Source organism: Myxine glutinosa, chromosome 5 (genome assembly GCF_964187855.1).
Source record: "Myxine glutinosa chromosome 5, kmMyxGlut1.1, whole genome shotgun sequence".
In the NCBI taxonomy this organism is placed as follows: domain Eukaryota; kingdom Metazoa; phylum Chordata; class Myxini; order Myxiniformes; family Myxinidae; genus Myxine; species Myxine glutinosa.
Genome location: NC_136265.1, coordinates 84,840,886 through 84,858,382, shown reverse-complemented (window position 1 = coordinate 84,858,382; position 17,497 = coordinate 84,840,886). Strand labels below are relative to the sequence as shown.

Here is a 17,497-nt window from a genome sequence, read left to right as displayed (position 1 = left end):
GCAAATTAGTTTTAATTAGTTTTAAAACATAGTTTAACACCAACATAGCGGAAACATAGTTTGCCAACGTGAAATAAATGAATACGCTCTCAAATGTGCCGTCCGAGGCAGAGTCTGTTCGCCACGTTCGGCACACGTGATAACTCGCTGCTCTCTGATTGGTTGAATCGTTTTTTGGACATAGCTCGGTAACTACTTGTCCGATTAATATGAAACCTTGAAAAGGCACATCCTCGGGTCCCCAGCAATATACCTGGCAAGTTTCAAGTATATCGGACCCGTGGTTGTCGAGAAACAGCGGTCACAGACATACAGACATACAGAGATTACTGGAATTATAGATAGATAAAATGTAAAAAAAATAATTAACGTGGTGTTGTCGGGTGGGAAAAAATTACTTCCCGAAAACTGAAGTCACTTTACAAGCAGTTGCACAATATTTCCCTGAAACGAGACACTTCCTCAAAACAGAAGCAGCTGTTTGGTGTTGACACAATGCTTTCACCGAAAACAGGCCAATACTTCCTCAAACCAGTCCGTAAAAGCCAGGGATTTTAAAACCTTCCACACTTGCTTTGGTGTAGCCCCCGGGTGAACATTTTGCTTTTGATGGTGGTGCACACCTCCTCTGGTGAAGAAGATTTTGACCTCTCTCAATATTGGTGAGTTCAGATAATGTTATACTTTTTTATTGAAAGTCTTGTCTATAATTGATGATTTAACTCATTATTTATTTTTCTTTTTTTATTCCAACATTTCACCTTTCCTCATAAGTGAAACAGATCATTGTGTCGACGATCTTCATGAAGAGTGGCTAGACTTAAATGCAGTGTTGGATGAATTCCATTTTGTTCGTCAAGCCCTTCATAATGATTTAAATTCCTGCATTTTACCTCCAATGTGGAAGCCGTTATCCCCAACGAAGTTACCCAATGATTCCACATTCTTACAAAACTTACTTGAAAGGTAATGAATGATAAGAGTGTTTGTCACCCCCCACAGTTTTACTGATGAAGTCCGTGTGGATGTGTCTCTTGTTCAGGACAGCAATCAAAGACCGTCCCAGGTAATTAATTATTCAACTCCCTGTTTATTCATATTCAACTCCCTGCACATGTGAATGACACTAAGTACACGTGAATTGAGATTTTTTAATTTATTACTAATACGATATAATCCTATGTGTGTGTGTTCATTGGAGGGAGACACGCTGCCGTTTCAAGACCCCTCCCCCTCTCACCCGCTGCCGTTTCAAGACCCCTCACCCTCTCACCTCCTCTCTCCCCCTTTCAAGCCCTCTTTCAAGGCCCCTCACTTTTCAAACAGCCATTATATCATGAAATATGTTGCAGATATGTGTAATAATACAATGTATGTTTTAAGTATGAATTATTTTGCCTTTTGTTACGGATTCGTCACTTCCGTCATTGTGGTTTTCATCCACTGTGAGCATTTTTGGTTCCATGTACTATTATTGTTATCGTTTAAGTGAAATGGAGATAACTGTTTGCAAAAGGTGAAAAATTTGTGTTTTAAAAGAAACCGGAAACCGGATCGGGAGAAAACCGGAAGAAGAGGAGGAGGAAGCAAGAAAGCGCAGCAAGGAGGTCGGGAGAGGACAAGCCGAGCTGCTTTGAGGTTTTGAGCAAACGCTGGTGAATGTGGGTCACGAGCGAACTTTGGTTTTCCCGGGAAAGGGATTCCTGTGACAGAGTTGTGATCGCTGTGACAGATAAACCTGCGTGACGGGTTTTGCGGTTGATTCCGGAGAGAATCGTTGTTAGAGAGCATGTACGCCTCCATTACGGGCCCGCCCGCCATTTCGCCTCGCTCCCGCCATTTCACATCGCTCCAGCTTTTTCACCTCGCTCCATCAATTTCACCGCACCCAGCCGTTAGCCTGGTTTGCGTGTGTAACGTGGATTTCGAGTGGGAATTTGTGGTTCTCCGTTTGGGAGCCGTTGAACATTCATACCCAAAGGTGTGATTTCCCAGTCGCCTTTTGGGTACACCTTTGCGCCTCTTTGGCAGCATTGACTGTCAGCCGACCTGGATTCTAGTCTCGATGCCACATTTTTCTTGCGATCACCGGAGCGTGGATCGACTTTGGCTTGGTGCCGGGACAGAGATTTTGGGGAATGTTGTTTTCGCTCACTTGGAGCACAGTGAGTTATTGAGTAAGAAACTGATGGTACCATCATAGGAATGATATAATATTTGTTGTACAATGATTAATATTGTACTTGTGCTGTTATTGTTGTGTGACATTAATACAATACTTGTTTATTGGTAACAATTGGTTGGTGTGGTTTCACCATTGGTCATTGACACACAGAATAACACATCTTTCTGCCGTGACTCCTTTCGGGGCTCGGAGGTACACCGTGACCGGGGTTTGGGGAGGAGCACGTAACATAAATTGGGGGCCTCGTCCGGGATAGAATTCCTGAACATTCACAAAATTCCCAAATTTGGAATTTTCTAACATTCCCAAATTTTTCAAAAATTTTAAATTTTTGTGTGAAGGTTACCAGGTGCTAACTAATAGTCACCATGGTGTTTGACGCAGAAAAGTTTGCAGCGTCCCCTAATGAGGCACAGTTCCAGGCATTAAAAAGATCGGAACTCATGATATTGGCCAAATATTGTAACTTGGAGGTCCGAGTTAGTATGAAGAAAGCAGAGATTCCGACATTGGTGGCAGAATCTCTAGTGGGACAAGGAACATGGGAAGAGGTAGCCTTGGATTGGTTACCAGAGGAAAAAGGAAATGTGGAGCTCTGGAAAATGGAGATGCAACTGCAGAGCCAGGAAAGGTTAAAAGAGTTGGAATGGAAAACGGAAAAGGAAAGAGCAGAACGGGAATGAGAACTCGAGGAGAGAAGAGCAGAGGAAAGGAGAGCAGAGGAAAGGAAAGCAGAAAAGGAAAGAGCAGAACAGGAACGAGAACTTAAGGAAAGAAGAGCAGAGGAAAGGAAAGCAGAAAAGGAAAGAGCAGAACAGGAATGAGAACTCGAGGAGAGAAGAGCAGAGGAAAGGAGAGCTGAAGAGGAAAGAAGAGCAGAGGAAAGAGCAGAAGAAAGGAGAGCCGAAAGGGAGTTAAAGGAACGGGACATGGAGTATCAGAAGGAACTTAAACTAAAGGAGCTGGAATTACTGGGGGAACGGAGGGAAGTAGTATCCATGCCGGCTAGTTCAACAACCAGTCAGAACTCTTGGGATGTTGGTAGGCATGTGAGGCTGGTTCCACCCTTCAATGAAAAGGAGGTAGCCAAGTTTTTTTTACACTTTGAGAAGGCGGCTCAAATGTTAAAATGGCCTGTGGGGTCCTGGACTATGTTAGTACAAAGTGTTCTGGTGGGTAAAGCTCAGGATATCTATTCGGCTTTTCCGATTGACCAATGTGCAGATTATGAGATAGTGAAGAAAGCCATTCTCAAAGCCTATGAATTGGTCCTTGAAGCTTACCGACAAAAATTCCGGAATGCCAGGAAGAGGGAGAGTGAGACCCATGTGGAGTTTGCCAGAATGAAGGAAACTATGTTTGATAGGTGGTGTGACTCGAAGGAGATTGGGAAAGACTTCAACCTTTTACAACAATTGATCTTGGTGGAGGAATTCAAACAGTGTGTCCACGTGGACATTAAAGTACATCTGGATGGAAAAAAGGTCCCGGAGTTGTATAAGGCAGCAACAGTGGCAGATGACTATGCCTTGACACACAGGATGGGGTTACACAAACCTAACTTCCCGCCTAGAGTTCGCCAGGGGAGTTATGGTAAATCAGGATCGGAGAACAAATTTTCATGGAGGCGGCCTAGAGAGGACTATAGGGACAAAACTGATACCGTGACTTTTAGGGATCAGAAGACTGCAGTTCCAAGACAGACCTATCTTCCGGGGGGCCCGAGGCAGACCATGAGTTTTTCCTCCGGGCCGACTTGCGCTTTTTGCAAGAAACCTGGGTATTTGATGTCCCAATGTTATGCCCTGAAAAGGAAAAATCAGGAGCGGAGTCAGACTAGTGCAACTCCGAATGCATTAGCCAATGCGAGAAATCGTCCTTGGAGGACAGTGCCTTGTGAAGGTTCCCGCGCCAAAGTTACGGCATCACAGAACGACCTTGTCCAAGAGGGTTACAAACCTTTTATTTCCGAGGGGTTTGTGTCACTGGATGGGGACTTAACGAACCAGAGACCTGTTAGGGTATTCAGAGACACAGGAGCACATCAATCTTTGATGCTTGAGGGCATGTTGCCATTGTCGGAGAAGACGGGAACTGGTGTTAGTGTTCTTTTACAGGGGGTTGGTGGCTATGTTAAAGCTCCTCTTCATGTCATCCATTTAGAGTCTGATTTGGTGTCAGGACCGGTCACTGTGGGGTTACAAGCCACTCTTCCTGTAGAGGGAATCTCTTTTATTATCGGGAATGATTTGGCCGGGGGTCGAGTTTCTAGTAATCCGATGTTGGTTGACAAGCCCAGTATGGAAAATAACACAACACAGTTAGAGCAGGAGAATCCGGGTATCTTTCCATCCTGTGCAGTGACTCGTGATATGGGTAGGAAGCGCTCTGAGGAGAAGGAGAAGGAAGGCGATGTGGATTTGGGTTCCTTAGAGGTATTGGAGGAAAATTCTGAAAGAGATAATAGGAAAGGGAGTGACATCAAGGAACCTAAGGACAAGGTGGCATCTGGACCAAAAGAGGAAATGGAGTGTCCGTCAGAGACATCTGGGAACGAGGCTGAACAAACGGTGCTTGTCCGAAAGAGACTTGTTGAAGAACATCACAGAGATTCGGAGCTCCGGAGTTTGATTGACAAAGCCATTACAGAGGAAGAGGCTATGAAGGTACCTGTTGATTACTTCATGAAAGGGGAAATACTCATGAGAAAATGGAGACCACCAGAGGTGCCAGCAAATGAGGAGTGGAAAGTTAATTACCAAATTGTGGTGCCACCGCCGTACCGGAAGGAGATATTGAGTTTGGCGCATGAGACACCTTTGGCCGGGCACCTTGGAGTGAACAAGGACAGAATATTGGTACATTTTTTCTGGCCAGGATTGCGATGTGATGTGGCGGAGTTCTGTAAATCTTGCCATTCTTGCCAGTTGGTGGGAAAACCTAATCAGAAAGTCCCATCTGCACCTTTGAAACCAATTCCAGCTTTTGAAAAGCCATTCAGCCGTGTCATTATTGACTGTGTCGGTCCTTTACCTAAAACTAAGGCTGGACATCAGTATTTGCTGACCATCATGTGCGCTTCCATGAGGTTCCCAGAAGCAGTGCCTCTTAGAAAAATTACTGCGGCAGTTATTGCGAAAGCCTTGATTAAATTTTTCACTTTGGTTGGCCTACCTAAGGTCATCCAGTCTGATCAGGGTTCCAATTTCATGTCAACACTTTTTCAGCAAGTGGTACACCTGTTGGGAGTGGAGCAAGTAAGATCAAGTACTTACCATCCCGAGAGCCAAGGGGCCTTGGAAAGGTTTCACCAGACATTGAAGAATATGATCAGAACGTATTGTTTTGAATGTGACAAGGATTGGGATGAGGGAATACCCTTATTGTTGTTTGCTACGAGGGAATCTGTTCAGGAGTCATTGGGATTCAGTCCTTTTGAACTTGTGTTTGGACACGCAGTGCGAGGACCATTGAAATTGGTGAAAGAACAGTGGCTGCAGGAGGAGTCACAGTCAACAGTGGTAGAGTATGTGGCAACGGTTAGGCACAGATTGGCAAAGGCTTGTGAAGTTGCGAGAAGAAACTTGAAAGTGACACAGGATAAAATGAAAGTGAGACATTACAAGAAATCTCAGATAAGAAATTTCAGTCCTGAGGACCGGGTGTTAGTGTTGCTTCCTGTTCCAGGTCAGCCACTACAGGCTAGATATTTTGGTCCCTATGCAATCGAAAGGAGGGTTAATGAAACAGATTACGTGGTGACAACTCCCGACCGACGGAAAAAGCGGCAGCTGTGTCATGTCAACCGACTGAAGAAATATTATGAGGAAGCCTGTGGAAAAAATGGTTCCTGTTTCACCTGTCGTGCCTGTAGTCGGGGTGCAAGAGAATACAGAGGTTGAGGCTGGTGTGAAGTTTGATAACATTGATGTCCAGGCTTGTCCCAGATTGACGAACACTGAAGTGTTGAGTCATTTAGATGAGAAATTAGGTCATTTGACGAGGGAACAACAAGGACAACTATGCAGCCTAATTTTTGAGTTTGCACATTTGTTCACAGATGTACCTGGTCGTACTGACTTGGTATATAATGATATTGAGGTGGGGGAAGCCACTCCTGTGAAGCAACACCCCTATCGGATGAACCCTGTGAAGATGGAGTATCTTCAGAAGGAGGTTCAGTATATATTGGAGAATGACATCATCGAACCAAGCAGCAGTGAATGGAGCTCACCATGTGTGTTGGTTCCAAAACCCGATGGCAGTTTTCGCTGTTGTACGGATTTAAAATGGGTTAATGCAGTGACCAAGACCAACTCATATCCCATCCCGAGGATTGATGACTGTATTGATAGAATAGGCCCAGCTAAATTTGTAACTAAGTTTGACTTGCTGAAAGGGTATTGGCAGATTCCTCTTACTGATAGAGCCAAGTAAATCTCGGCTTTAGTCACACCAAATGGGTTGTATCAGTACAAGGTTCTTCCCTTTGGATTGAAAAACGGGCCTGCTACATTTCAACGGCTGATTAATAAGCTTATTGCAGACCTTGAGGGGGGGGAGGCTTATCTGGATGATGTCATCATCCACACCATGACCATGGAAGATCATATGAAACAAATTCATGCATTTTTCAAGAAACTGACCGAGGCAGGGTTGACCATCAACTTATCTAAGAGTGAGTTTGTAAAAGTACAGGTGGTGTTCCTCGGCCATGTAGTCGGTCAGGGTCAGGTGCAACCGGTGACAGCCAAGATAGAAGCCATTGATCGCTTCCAAGTTCCAAAAGGGAAGAAGGAGCTTATGAGATTCTTGGGTATGGCTGGTTGGTACCGGCGGTTCTGCAGGAATTTTTCTGATGTGGTAGCCCCTTTAACGAATTTGCTGAGGAAAGAGACGAAGTTTGTTTGGGATGACAAATGCCAGGCGGCCTTTGCCCACGTCAAAGCAATATTAATGAGCTCTCCTGTCCTAGCAGCGCCACATTTTCAAGAACCTTTCAAGTTGGCCATTGATGCAAGTGATGTGGGGGCTGGGGCAGTTCTATTACAGGAAGATGATGATGGCATGGATCACCCGGTGTGCTACTATTCGAAAAAATTTAACAAACACCAGGCAAATTTTGCCACTGTGGAAAAAGAGACCCTTGCTCTCCTGCTAGCGCTTCAGCATTATGAGGTGTATCTGGGAACTACTACCTTCCCTAGAAAAGTCTTCACTGATCACAACCCCTTAACCTTCATTCAAAAAATGAAAAATAAAAATCAGAGGTTGATGAGATGGAGTTTGGCTTTGCAGGAGTTCAACTTGGAAATTGACCATGTAAAGGGCAGGGACAATGTCGTTGCTGATGCTTTGTCCAGAGTGAACTAACTTTGAAAATTCCTGTAGGGTGTTTTTTGTTTTTTTTGTTTTTTTTGTATACAAGATCGAGGCTCGTGAAAGAGCTAACATTAATCACACAGAAAGACAAACCGACACATAAAACATATAACATCGGGAGCGGTAGACAAGATGGGGAGAGAGTGGGAAGGACACAAACAACATTTGAGAGCAGGGACCGAGAGACATCGAGAGATCTGTGGGAGGGAGAGGGCTTTGGGGGGGGGGGAGGCATGGCAAGGGGGGTGGGAGAGGTATAAAACATATGGACACTGCCAGGACTCCCAGGAACGAAGTTGGAATTTCAAACAAGGTGGATCTGGTGTGAATTAGCAGGGGTAGAAAAGATCAAGGTTTTGGATGGGGGAAGATAAGAGATGGTGGTGAACAGCTGTTTTGAAGACCTGGAGGGAGGAGTGGGATTGAAGGGAGTGTGGGAGTTTGTTCCAGAGGCGGGAGAAAAGCGGACTGAAAGAGTGAAGGTGAGCAGAGAGCCGAGATTTCGGCAGTTTAACCATCAGAGGGTTGCTGGCAGATCTTGTGCGACCTGTAGGAATATTTGGGGGACAAAGCACAGACTGAGCTGGGGGAGCAAGGCCGGAGAGGAGTCGATAGAAGACAGAAAGACCACATACCTGCCTGCGGTGAGTGAGTGAAAAGCCCTCAGAGATAGCTTCATCACGGGAGATTCCAATGATTCTGAAAGCTTTGGTTTCAACAGCGTGAAGCCGAGCTAGGTGTGAAGCAGGAGCACCGGCACATATGGGAGAACAGTATTCCATTGAGCTGCGGATGAAAGCCTTGTATGTGGTGAGGAGCGCAGGTGTGCCTAGGAAGGAATTCGCACGACGGAGGATGCCCAGTCGGCGACTGGCTTTGGAGGCCAGCTTGGAAATGTGGTTTTCCCAGGAAAGATCATGGCAGATAGTGAGACCCAAAAGCTTGAGCGACAGAACTTCTTGGAGAGAATTGTTGAGAAAGTAGATGGGAGGGTTGTCCAGTCGATCTTTTCGGAGAGACAAAGTAAGAGAGAGATTTGTCAGGATTGAAAGACATGTTCCACTTGTTTGACCAGGCTGTGATTTTGTCCAGGTCTTCAGAGAGTGAAGAGGCTGCAGACTGCCGATCTGAGGGAAGAGGAATGGAACGGCAGAGAATGGAGTCATCAGCAAAGAGATAGAGAGGAATTTCCAGAGAGTCGGAGAGGTCATTGATAAAGACCAGAAAAAGCACAGGGCCCAGAACGCTGCCTTGGGGAACTCCAGCCTGAACAGGAAGAGGAGATGAGAGAAACCCATTCAGGGCCACACGTTGACTATGACTAGAGAGGACGTCCTCCAGCCATGCGTGGAGATTTCCATGGATAACATAGGAGGAGAGTTTGGTGAGCAGAGCAGGGTGCCAGACCGTATCGAAGGCACGTGATATGTCAAGGGAGACAGCTCTGATTTCCTGTTTGGCATTGAGGACCTCCATCCATTGTTGAGACAGCAGAAGCAGCATGTCCAGAGTAGAATGACCTGGTCTGAATCCAAATTGGTGATCAGAGATCAAGCCATTGGAGAAGAGGAAGGATTTGATATCCGAAGCAATGATGGATTCCATGACTTTGCTGATAATTGGGAGCAGGCTGATTTGTCTGTAGTTGCAAGGATCTGTTTTTGCACCTTTTTTGTGTAAAGCGGTAATGTTTGCTGATTTCCAGGATGCTGGCAGATGACCTTGAGCAAAAGAGAGGGTGAAAAGAACAGAGAGAGGGTGAGATAGAGCGACAGAGCAGGATTTTAGGACCCGTGGGCTGATGCCGTCTGGTCCAGTTGCAGAATCAGAGTCGAGGTTTGTCAAAAACTCCTCCACCTTGTCAGGAGAGAATGACACAGAGTCCAGGAGCAGTTGGGTTCGACTGGGTAAGGTGGGAACAGAGAGAGATGGGTTTGGGACACAAGATTTTGAGGCAAACACAGAGTTGAGGCATTCGGCTTTGTCACATGCGGTGTCAACTGTGTAGCCATTTGAGGTAAGGGAGGGGATGGAGGGCGAACAAACACCAGAAACGGATTTGACCAGACGCCACCAGGATTTGGAGGAAGGAGACAGGTTTGAGAGTTCATTCTTGAGTGTGGAGAGATAGTGCTTCCTGGCTCTCCTGAGGGTGGACACACACTTGTTTCGGGCTTTGTGAAATCAAATGAGATTTCCTTCTGTTGGATTTGCTTTCCAGGAGATGAAGGCAAGTTGTTTCTGGGCAACTGCCTCACCACAAGATGGACGGGAGGAAGGGTATGACAACTGAAGACGAGATGGGATAAATCTGTGCATGAGAGAGAGCAATTTACTTTGGAAGTATTCCCAGGAAGAGTTGATATCAGAGGCGATAGAGATGGGAGACCAGTCCAGATGATTGCTGGCTGCTTGAAGACCGTGCCAGTTGGCCTGAGTGAAATGCCAGACTCGTTGACGCTGAGGAGGCTCCCTGAGAATGGTCAGAGAGATGTCCACTTTAACAAGCACATGATCAGATGAGCCGATTGGAGCAGAAGAAGAGCAGCAGACATTTTCAGGGAAGTTAGTCAGAACCAAGTCCAGAAGAGAAGATGCTCCATTGACTGAGACCCGGGTTGGGAAATTGACAGATTGTGTCAGTCCCAGTGAGTCGCAGAAGTCCTTTGCTGAGGAGCCATGGCTGGTGAGAGAGGTACCCACACCCAGCCAACTGGCATGGTGACAATTGAAATCACCACATATGAGGAAGAGAGAGTTGGGATGAGGCGATAGAAGTTGGTCCATATTATCAGACAGCGGGATGTAGATGGAGTCATCACTGTTTGGTGGACGGTACATCACACATATGAACAAAAGGTGGGAGCGAATGGGAAGCCGTAGCCAGAGGTATTCCTCGGGGTGAGGTGGAGAGAGGGCAGTGCAGGGCGAGTGAGAAAGAGAGTTTTTGATAAAGATAGCAACCCCACCTCCAGGACGAGGCTCCGGTCTATCATACCGGAGGAGGGAGTAACCCGGGAGGGATACTAAGGAATCAGAGACATCATGAAGGAGGAAAGTTTCTGTTGAGCAGATCACGTCTGGTTTGTCAGAAGCAACCTGTATGGAGAGATCAGTTAAGTTTGAACGAAGGCCCCGGATGTTTGAGGTCCATACCGTTAATGAAGAGGAAGGGGGAGCATCTGATACAGAACAGGAGGAGGGAGGGGTAGGGTAAGATGTGGAAGAGGAGGAAGAGGTAGGGAGAGCTGTTGAAGGTGTGTCAGAGATTTCAGAATAGCTCGGAGAAAGGGAAGGATGCGGCGCCGGGGCGGACAAAAGGTTTGATGGTGATTAGGTGAGGCACAGTGAGGTGTTATTTGAGGAGGAGGAAGAGCGAGGCAGAAGGTTGGGGGAGATGGAGGTGAGAGTTGGAAGGGGGAATAACCGGGGAGGACGCTTTGAGGATGAGGGGTGAGAGGGGGGAAATGGAGAAGAAATTAGGGTGGGGAGATTTGAAGGGGAGGAGCGAGTGGGGAGTTTATGACGGGAGGGGTTATGGGGGAGTTTAGGAGGGAAGGGACAAGGGGAGGGATTTGAAAGGGATGGGAGATGGGGGAGATTTGGAGGGGAGGGGTGAGGAGGGAGTCTCGGAGGGGAGGGGCGAGGGGGATTCTAGGAGTGGAGCGGTGTGGGAGAGTTTAGGAGGGAAGGGGCAAGGGGGGAGATTTGAAAAGGATGGGTGATGGGGAGGATTTGAGGGGGGAGGGGCAAGGAGGAAGATTTGAAAGGGATGGGTGATGGGGAAGATTTGGAGGGGAGGGGTCATGGGGAAGTTTTGGAGGGGAGGGGTGATTGGGAAGATTTGGAGGGAAGGGGTGAGATTGGATTTTGGAAAGTGTACGATTAATGGGAAACGAACATTTATTGCAAAATTAGTTTCTTGTGACCTTCGAGTCAAAAATACGTTTCAGGACGCTGGAGTGGGGGTGGAGTGCAGGTGAGTTTCGGGAATATATGAAAGAGGCACTGTAAGAGCTGGAATTTTTTTTTTTGGAATGAATAGATTTGGTGAGCAAATCGAAAGCAACCTTTTAAAGAAGAAGAAGGTGTTATAATATATGACAGAGTACAGTACTTCAGGGGAAAGTTTAAACATTTTAAAGTTTAACAGTGAAAACTATCTGGGGAAATGGGGAAGAAACACGTGGTCGAAGAACGAATGAACGAATAAGAACAACGAATAAACAAATAAGAACAGAGAAGGAAATGTTTTTTTTTATTTGTTTTTTTTTTGAGTTGAGATTTTAAACAAGGAAGTATGGGGTGAAAAGACTGGGAAAAACAGAGAACGAAAGTTATTGGAACCCAATCGACGGACCACTGAGAGAAAAACAAAGCCTCAAGGTCGGACACGGTACAAGGCCTCAAAAGACACGACACTAATTAACACGATTTTCTATACAGGTATGAAAGATTGACACCGAGAATTGTCAATTGAGATGACAATGGTCTCTAACCTTTGGTCCCCCAGTATTTTCCTTCCCATCAATTTTCTTCCCACAGATATGACAGATACAATTTGGTTGGTTAAATTCTGTTTTTTCTTGTTTTGTTAGGGGGTTCATCGGTTTATTGATTAATCTTATTATCCTTCTTAAGCGACGACAGTCCTCTTCTAATCGTTTTATCAATTCAGAAGCCGCATCTTCTCCTCTATAAAGTTCTTGTTTGTTGTATTTGTCGCAAACAGATGATTTGATATAATAACAGAAACCACAAGGAGTGTGTTTTTGATATTTATTCGTGGATGTTAAGTTTGGTTTTGAAGAAGTGTCGTTTATCTTTTCAAGAATACATTCAAAGTCGGCATATATCACGAATGGGTGTTTTATAGTTTTATCAAAATCTTTGAATTTTATGTTTGAACCTTCTACCGGCATATTAATTACGGTGGATTTATGTTTAACACAGAATTCTAAGTGTTTATCTAATCTTTCTTGACTATTAAAGAAGTTGAGACATCAATCACAGATGTGTTTTTTAACATGATGTTTACTTGCTCGTGAAGAAACTAATTTTGATAAATTTTTAATGTAAACGTAATGTGAATTTTCACCTGAGTTAAAGAGGAGAAGATTAATATGAGTTTCTTTATTTTTATAGTTATCAGAAATTTGCAAAGGATAAACATTGTTTATATCCGTTAGTCCATAAACATTAACAGATAGATTATTCATTTTCTCAAATTTAGGAATATCTTTCAATGGCATTGGAAATGTTAACCCGGTAACATTTAACTCATTTTCAAATTTCTCATAATGTGATACCCTTTCAGCATTCCATTCAGGAGGATGTAAGTGTGCAAGAACACCCCACAGGAAACATTTTGTATCTTTGTTTTGAATATTAATGATCGCCTTTTTAAGTTTTATCTCTCTTGGTAAATTGATGTGAGAAGAAGCTTTTCGGGGGTCTGATTTTAAAACGTGTATATCGATGTATAATATTTTATTAATTTCATATCCATAATTCTTATCTTCTTCATTCTCTTCCTCTTCTTGTTCTATAAGTTTATCATAAACGTTCGTTGATAAGAACCCCTGGAGTGATGTGATAAAGTAAGGTTTTGTTCTCATATAGAGGTTTTTAATAAGAGCCTCTTTTTCAGTGTTCGATTTTTTCCAATTCCATTTTTACTCCCATATAAAATTTAAGGGGTTTAATCTCAGCCAACGTATTCTTTTCATCGCTTTCAATGGCGGGTTTGACTGTTTCAACCGCCTCAGCTATTGATTTTGGTTCTGGGGGTTTTAAATAAAACATCCTTACTCTAATTTACTGACTTACTGCGTCGAGCTTGCTCGGCATTCCATGACACGTTTCTTCCATTCATCTCTGTCACTCATGGCATTAGGTAGTTCGTTAACCAGACACCCAGTATCATTTGTCAGCTGATCGATATATGTTTTCGCAGGTCTCCCTGGTGCCTGTTTGCCTTGAGTTGGTAACCAAAGTAAAACATTGCTTGCGAGCTCATCTTTGTTTCTCCAGCAGTGCCCAGCGAATCTTAATCTACGTTGACGTATGGTTGCACTGATTGGTGGGATTTTTGCATACAATTCATATTTTGTGGGGTGCTCTTTCCATGAGATGTTAAGGGCTGCTCTGAGCATGCGAGTGTATGCACCATCCAGGGCCTTTTCTAGTGATGATGTCAAGGTCCATGTAATTGCCCCATATACAAGAACTGATTCAACAGCTGCTCTAAAGAAGTTTCGTTTCAGCTCTATTGGAAGCGCAGATTTCCAAATCTTGCCTAGACTGTTTAAAGCTCCCCAAGCCTTTCCAAGTCTGATGTCAACATCTCTTATTGTGGAGGCGATGTTGCTTCCCAGGTATGTGAATTCGTCAACCTTTTTGATGTTTTCACCAGTGAGTGATTTTATGTCTACAAGTTGATCTTGATTAAGACTGATGTACTCTGTCTTCGAGGCATTTATGTAGAGACCAATTTGGCTGGCTACTTCTTCAATCTTGTGTAGTAGTGTCGCTGCATCCTTGTTATAGTCTGCTAGAACCGCAAGATCATCTGCATAATCTGCATCTGTAATCTTCTGGGATGGGTATCGCCGACTTTTCCGTTTACTTAGGGTAAATCCAAGTTCATTGTTGGTGTCTATTGCTTTGCGTAGCACATAATCGAGACATATTATGAATAAGTAGGGAGCGAGGGTATCACCCTGTAAAACTCCTGCCATGATGTCAAAACAGTCTGTATCGCCGTCAGGTGATCGGACTATTGCATGCGAGTTCTTATACAGCATCATGATGGCATTAACTGTCTCCTGAGGTATCCCGAATGCTAGCAGTATCTCTTTCATCTTACCTCGATGGATGGAATCGAAAGCTTTCGAGAAATCAATAAATAGGAAAACAGCAGGAAGATTTTTAGCTTTAACGCCTTCAAGAAGACGTCTAATAGTAAGGATTTGCCCGGAGATCGATCTACTAGTACGAAAGCCATTTTGATTTTTTTCGCAGAACTGGTTCTATACGCGGTCTGATTCTGTTTAATAACATCAGGTTGTATATTTTGGCCGCTATTGATGTTAGAGTGATTCCTCGATAGTTTTTTGTAAGCCCTAGGTCGCCTTTTTTCTGGAAAGGCAATATACATCCTTCTGTTCATCTATCTATTGGATTTTTATGGTATACAGCATTACATAAATTCAGTAAAATCTCATCGAATTCACCTAGTTTCCAAATCTCGGCTGGAATGTCATCTAGACCACAGGCTTTCCCGTTTTGAATGTTTTTAAGAGCTTTATGGAGTTCATCTATGGTGAAGGGACCTTTTTTGATTTCGAGTTCATCTGAAATCACAGGAGTTATTACTTCATCCTTGATTGTAGGTGGCTTCCCTAATAAGCTTTGGAAATGCTCTTGCCAGAGTTTCAATCGTTCTTCTTGGCTGGATGCTTTTAGTTTGGATTTGTTTACGCATTTCCGTCCGCTTATCTCGTTTACAGTTTTCCAGGCCACAGCAGATTGCTTGTTACTCGTAGCATTATTTATCATATCAATTTTTCTCTGGAGATAGTCAATCTGTTCTCTCTCATAAGAATCGGTAAGTGCAGTTCGTGCTTCGTTGTAATTCCTGATGTTTTCCATTGAAGGTGCAGAGTTTTTAATTTCTGACATTTCCGTACATTTTGTTGCTACATTATGGGATTTCTGATTACATGGATGCACACTCTCAGGACATTTTCAGGCTGCTGTTAACAATCCACTACGATAAATTAATTCCTTTACCCACAATCAAATAATTAGTACAAATTGAGGATATTATCCCTATCACATTCTTTTATAGATTCATTATGTTGGATCTAATTTTTCCCAATAATTTTCCACTGCTGTAAGGAAGAACAATAGCTCTCATAAGTCTTAGTAATATCGTACTTAATTTGCCCAGCATCGAATAATTTATTTACTTTCCTTTCTCATCTGTTAACCAGTGACTTTGTTTGAACTCCAGAACTGAAAACCCACAATAGTTCAAACCAGCAAAATTTTCTTTACTATTTTCCCATATCATCTATGCCTAAACCACATCCATACATACAGCACAATTTATATGCTGATAAAATTCAAGTTTATATATATAAAAATCCATGAGCAGAGTACTCTGGGAAGTCAGTGTAAGACCTCTCCAAAATTTGGCTAATTTTGTACTCCCACATTTTTATGAAGCTCATATCCATAAATAGCTTTGATTCTCATATAAATTCGATCACAATGGAATCCCAAGATTACTTCCAATTTTTTTTATTAATGAATAGCTGCTCATAACTCAGCAAATCAAATCTTTATTCTCCATATCCCTTGACAAAGTGATAATTTTCATAATCAAATTATATTTCTATTTTTTTTAATGAATTCTCTCGATATGCGATCCCATCCCCATGGAACTATCTATTTTTCAGACAAGGCACACTGTCGGTGTCAACAATCTTGTAAGATTGATACACAAAAAATAAACAACAAACACAAACATTGATACATAAAACACCCACACACGCATGCATTATGCATATTTGTTTGCATTGGAACCATTATTTACAGATCAGGTTGGGTGTCCGTTTTGTTTCATTTTCATAAAATTTGTCCTTCAATTTTATAAATGCTAATACGCAAATGGCCCAAAAAGTTTTTTTTTTTTTTTTTTTTTTTTTTAAACCCCTATGATGTCACATTGAAATTACCCTTTCAGTTCCCACCATAATTTATCCAAATTTGACTACCCACCCATTTGCATGTCAGTCGACCACTGACCTATCAATCATGCGGAACACTAGTCCGAAATTCCCACCTGATCATCATGTGACCCTTGTCACTTGGTTTCAAAAATTTGCAAAGCAATTGTTCCAACTTTGTAAATTTAAAATTGTGTGCCCAACATAAAAGATCCAATTTCGGCATTTGATCAATTAATTACTAATTTGCTTACAAGCAAAAGAAAAAATGAATAATTCTTGCTCCGAAAACTTTTCAGACCCAAGAATCATCGACAGTTATTCATGTTTGTCCAGTAATCTAATTTGTTGAGGCCAATCGTCATTTGGGATTTGTCGCAATGAAGGCCTAATCATTGTCTGAGGTATCGGTCAGCACTGGTACCCTTGATCTTGGTTTACCCTATTAACTTGTCTTCCTTTTGGTATACGGACATCCTTTTTTCCAATGTCCCATCCGTCCCCACTTGAAACACCGGTTTCTGTCGTTGCCTGGTCTGTGCACCTGTGCACTTGTATTGCTGGGCTGCATCTCTACATCCCTGAGTTGCCACTGCAATCTCTCGTTATCTCCTGAAACACGAAAAAATTCTCTGTACCGTCCTTTTTGGGGAGACAACTGGAAATCAGATGGGACAACTGTCACTTTCATTCCTAATTTCGAGGGCAGTTGTGCATTTGTCTCCTCCACTGTATCCTGTATCCTTTTTATTTTAAGTTCTAGATCCGTTATCCGTTCTTGCTGTTCCCGTTGTCTGGATTCACCATCCCAAAGATGGAATGCAAGCCAGTCTACCGTTAGATTCTGTCTCTTCCTGGCTTTCAATCTTTGTTCCAATCTTTCCAATCGACTTCGCTCAAATGTACCATCTCTTGGAAACTCCTCATCATGTCCCTTTGTCCACAAATACCAATTCTCGACCTGCCTTATAGCTTCGGCACCATAACGGTCGTACATATGATGTGTACAAGTACCTTTTTTGTGGAATCTCTGGTTGTCCTTGTGTGTTCTTGCAGGCTCCATTTCCCATTCTGCCTTTTATCAAAGTAGCGTTGGATGTGTTGTAGTTGGTTCCTCTAAAGCTTCACTCGTACCTCCAGGAAGGATCTCTCCACCTGTTCAAATGGTGATTTCCAGAGAATCTCCCTCACCTGT

At 43.4% G+C, this 17,497-nt stretch overlaps 1 long non-coding RNA gene across 1 annotated transcript; it reads left to right on the top strand.

The window, feature by feature from the left end:
* The first annotated feature begins 533 nt into the window (after window positions 1-533).
* Window positions 534-2,296, top strand: LOC144892328 (uncharacterized). The gene is made up of 3 exons (XR_013623518.1): window positions 534-662; window positions 1,003-1,066; window positions 1,540-2,296. It is a non-coding gene; the product is annotated as an uncharacterized LOC144892328 (long non-coding RNA).
* The last annotated feature ends 15,201 nt before the right edge of the window (window positions 2,297-17,497 follow it).